We start from the raw sequence: 5364 nt of genomic DNA on the forward strand, positions 1-5364 counted from the left end.
AGGATTGAGGATTGAGGATTGAGGATTGAAGATTGAGTATTGAGGATTGAATATTGAGGATTGAGGATTGAGGATTGAGGATTGAGGATGAGGGCTGAGGGTTGAGCGTTGAGGTTTGAGTATTGAATCCTGAAAATTCAGGATATTTTATAGTGTATTGAGAATTGAGGATTGATGGTTGAGTATTGAGGATTGAGGATTGAGGATTGAAGATTGAGTATTGAGGATTGAAGATTGAGGATTGAGGCTTGAGGATTGAGGATTGAGGATTGAGGATGAGTTCTGAGAGTTGAGGGTTGAGGTTTGAGGCCTAAGGACTGTGGATTGAGGATTGAGGATTGAGGATTGAGGATAGAGGATTGAAGATTGAGGATTGGGGACTGAGGATTGAAGATTGAGGATTGAGGATTGAGGATTGAAGACTCAGTATTGAGGATTGAAGATTGAGTATTGATGATTGAAGATTGAGCATTGAGGATTGGGGATTGAGAATTGAGAATTGAGGATGAGTACTGAGGGTTGAGGATTGAGGTTTGAAGAATGAGGATTGGGGATTGAGGATTGAGGAATGAGGATTAAGGATTGAGAATTGAGGATTGAGGATTGAGGATTGAGGATTGAATATTGAGGATTGGGTATTGAGGATTGAAGAACGAGGATTGAGAATTGAGGGTTGAGGGTTGAGGATTAAAGATTGAGGATTGAGGATTGAAGATTGAGGATTGGGGATAGAGTATTGACGATTGTGGATTGGGTATTGCGGATTGAACATTGCGGATTGAGGACTGAGGATTGAGGATTGAGTATTGAGGACTGAAGATTGAAGATTGAAGATAGAGTATTGAGGATTGAAGGTTGAGGATTGAGGACTGAGGATTGAGGATTGAGTATTGAAGGTTGAGGATTGGGGATTGAGGATTGAGGATTGAGAATTGAGAATTGAGGATGAGGACTGAGGGTTGAGGATTGAGGTTTGAGGATTGAGGATTGAGGATTGAGGATTGAGGATTGTGTATTGAGGATTGAAGATTGAGTATTGAAGATTGAGTATCAATGACTGAGGATTCAGGATTGAGGATTGAGGATTGAGGATTGAGGATTGAAGGTTGAGTATTGGGGATTGAAGATTGAGGATTGAGGATTGAGGATTGAGGATGGAGAATGAGGTCTGAGGGCTGAGGGTTGAGGATTGAGGTTTGAGTATTGAACCCTGAGAATTCAGGATATTCTATTGAGTATTGAGAATTGAGGGTTGATGGTTGAGTATTGAGGATTGAGGATTGAGGATTGAGGATTGAGTATTGAAGATTGAGGATTGACGATTGAAGATTGAGTATTGAGGATTGAGGATTGAGGATTGAGGATTGAGGATTGAAGATTGAGGATTGGGGATTGAATATTGAGGATTGAGGATTGAGGATTGAGGATTGAGGATGAGGGCTGAGGGTTGAGGGTTGAGGTTTGAGCATTGAATACTGAAAATTCAGGATATTCTATTGAGTATTGAGAATTGAGGATTGATGGTTGGGAATCGAGGATTGAGGATTGAGGATTGAAGGTTGAGTATTCAGGATTGGAGATTGACGATTGAGGATTGAGGACCGAGGATTGAAGACTGAGTATTGAGGATTGCAGATTGAGGATTGAGGATTGAGGATTGAGGATTGAAGTTTGAAGATTGGGGACTGAGTGTTGAGGGTTGAGTGATGAGAATTGATGTTTGTAGATAGAGATTTTAAGATTGCAGGTTGAGTATTGAGTATTGAAACCTGTGAATTGAGGATATTCTACTGAGGAATGGGGATTGACAAGTGATTGTTGAGGACTGAGGGCTGAAGATTGAGGATTCAGTATTGAGGAATAAGGATTGAGGTTTGAGGACTGAAGATTGAGGATTGAGGATTGAGGATTGAGGATTGAAGATTGAGTATTGGGGATTGAAGATTGAGGATTGAGGATTGAGGATTGAGGATGGAGAATGAGGTCTGAGGGCTGAGGGTTGAGGTTTGAGGTTTGAGTATTGAACCCTGAGAATTCAGGATATTCTATTGAGTATTGAGAATTGAGGGTTGATGGTTGAGTATTGAGGATTGAGGATTGAGGATTGAGGATTGAGTAATGAAGATTCAGGATTGACGATTGAGGATTGAGTATTGAGGATTGAGGATTGAGGATTGAGGATTGAGGATTGAAGATTGAGGATTGGGGATTGAGGATTGACGATTGAGGATTGGGTATTGCGGGTTGAACATTGAGGATTGAGGACTGAGGCGTTCAGGGTTGAGTGATGAGAATTGATGTTTGTGGATAGAGATTTGAAGATTGCAGATTGAGTATTGCGTATTGAAAACTGTGAATTGAGGATATTCTATTGGGGATTGAGGATTGACAACTGATTGTTGAGGACTGAGGGCTGAAGATTGAGGATGCAGGATTGAGGTTTCAGAATTGAGGTTTGTGCACTGAGGATTGAGGATTGAAAATTGAGTATTGAGGATTGAAGATTGAGGATTGAGGATTGAGGATTGAGGATTGAGGATGAAGGCTGCGGCTTGAGGATATAGGTTTGAGGACTGAGGACTGAGGATTGAGGATTGAGAATTGAGGATTGAGGATTGAGTATTGAAGGTTGAGGATTGGGGATTGAGGATCGAGGATTGAGAATTGTGAATTGAGGATGAGGACTGAGGGTTGAGGATTGAGGTTTGAGGATTGAGGATTGAGGATCGAGGATTGAGGATTGTGTATTGAGGATTGAAGATTGAGTATTGAAGATTGAGTATTGATGACTGAGGATTGAGGATTGAGGATTGAGGATTGAGGATTGAGGATTGAAGATTGAGTATTGGGGATTGAAGATTGAGGATTGAGGATTGAGGATTGAGGATGGAGAATGAGGGCTGAGGGCTGAGGGTTGAGGATTGAGGTTTGAGTATTGAACCCTGAGAATTCAGGATATTCTATTGAGTATTGAGAATTGAGGGTTGATGGTTTAGTATTGAGGATTGAGGATTGAGGATTGGGGATTGAGTATTGAAGATTGAGGATTGACGATTGAGGATTGAGTATTGAGGATTGAGGATTGAGGATTGAGGATTGAGGATTGAAGATTGAGTATTGAGGATTGAATATTGAGGATTGAGGATTGAGGATTGAGGATTGAGGATGAGGGCTGAGGGTTGAGGGTTGAGGTTTGAGCATTGAATACTGGAAATTCAGGATATTCTATTGAGTATTGAGAATTGAGGATTGATGGTTGGGAATCGAGGATTGAGGATTGAGGACTGAAGGTTGAGTATTGAGGATTGAGGATTGAAGATTGAGGATTGCGTATTGGGGATTGAACATTGAGTATTGAGGATTGAGGATTGAAGATTGAATATTGATGATTGAAGATTGAGGATCGAGGATTGAGAGTTGTGGATTGAGAACGAGGACTGAGGGCGGAGTATTGATGTTTGAGTTCTGAGGATTGAGGATTGAGGATTGAGAATTGAGGATTGAGGATTGAGGATTGAGGATTGAGGATTGAAGATTGAGGATTGAGGATTGAGGATTGAGTTTTGAGGATTGAGGATTGAAGATTGATGATTGAGGATTGAGGATTGAGGATTGAAGATTGAGTATTGAGGGTTGAAGATATAGGATCGAGGATTGAGTATTGAGGATTGAGGATTAAAGATTGAGGAATGAGGATTGAGGATTGAGTTTTGAGGATTGAGGATTGAAGATTGAATATTGATGATTGAAGGTTGAGGATTGAGGATTGAGGATTGTGGATTGAGGACGAGGACCGAGGGTTGAATATTGATGTTTGTGGTCTGAGGATTGACGATTGAGGACTGGGAATCGAGGATTGAGGATTGAGAATTGAAGATTGAGGATTGGGTATTGAGGATTGAAGAATGAGTACTGAGGATTGAGAATTGAGGATTGAGGATTGAAGATTGAGTATTGAAGATTGAGGATTGGGTATTCCGGATTGAACATTGAGGATTGAGGATTGAGGATTGAGGATTGAGTATTGGGGATTGAGTATTGAGGATTGAGGATTAAAGATTGAGGAATGAGGATTGAGGAATGAGTTTTGAGGATTGAGGATTGAAGATTGAATATTGATGATTGAAGGTTGAGGATTGAGGATTGAGGATTGTGGATTGAGGACGAGGACCGAGGGTTGAGTATTGATGTTTAAGGTCTGAGGATTGAGGATTGTGGATTGAGAATTGTGGATTGAAGGTTGAGCATTGAAGATTGAGGATTGGGTGTTGAGGATTGAAGAATGAGGATTGAGGATTGAGGATTGAGGATTGAGGATTGAAGATTGAGTATTGAGGACTGAAGATTGAGGATTGAGGATTGAGGATTGAGGATTGAAGATTGAGGATTGAGGATTGAAGATTGAGTATTGAGGGTTGAAAGTTTAGGATTGAGGATTGAGGATTGAGGATTGAGGATTAAAGGTTGAGGATTGAGGATTGAGGATTGAGGGTTGAGGATTGAGGATTGAAGATTGAGTATTGATGATTGAAGATTGAGGATTGAGGATTGAGGGTTGTGGATTGAGGACCAGGTCCGTGTGTTGAATATTGATGTTTGAGGTCTGAGGATTGAGGATTGAGCATTGAGAATTGAGGATTGAGTATTGAGGATTGAAGATTGAGGATTGGGCATTGAGGATCTAGGATTGGAGATTGATTATTGAGGATTGATGATTGAGGATTGAGGATTGAGGATTGAGAATTGAGAATTGAGTATGAGGACTGAGGGTTGAGGGTTGAGGTTTGAGGAACGAGGATTGAGAATTGAGAATTGAGGATTGAGGATTGAGGATTGAAGATTCAGGATTGGGTATTGAGGATTGAAGATTGAGTATTGAGGATTGAAGATTGAGGACTGAGGATTGAGGATTGAGGATTGAGGATGAGGGCTGAGGTTTGAGGATTGAGGTTTGAGGACTGAGGTCTGAGGATTGAGGGTTGAGAATTGAGGATTGAGGATTGAGGATTCAAGATTAAGGATTGGGTATTGAGGATTGATGAATGAGGATTGAGGATTGAGGATTGGGGATGGAGGATTGAGGATTGAAGATTGAGGATTGGGTATTGCGGATTGAACATTGAGGATTGAGGATTGACGATTGAGGTTTGAGTATTGAGGATTGAGGATTGAGTATTGAGGATTGAGGATTGAAGATTGAGGATTGGGGATTGAGGATTGACGATTGAGGATTCAGTATTGATGATTGAGAATTGAGGATTGAGTATTGAAGACTGAGTATTGAGGATTGAAGATTGAGGATTGAGGGTTGAGGATTGAGGATTGAGGATGAGGCCTGAGGGTTGAGGATTGAGGTTTGAGGAC

This window comes from Calliopsis andreniformis, unplaced genomic scaffold, assembly GCF_051401765.1.
Source record: "Calliopsis andreniformis isolate RMS-2024a unplaced genomic scaffold, iyCalAndr_principal scaffold0052, whole genome shotgun sequence".
NCBI lineage: Eukaryota > Metazoa > Arthropoda > Insecta > Hymenoptera > Andrenidae > Calliopsis > Calliopsis andreniformis.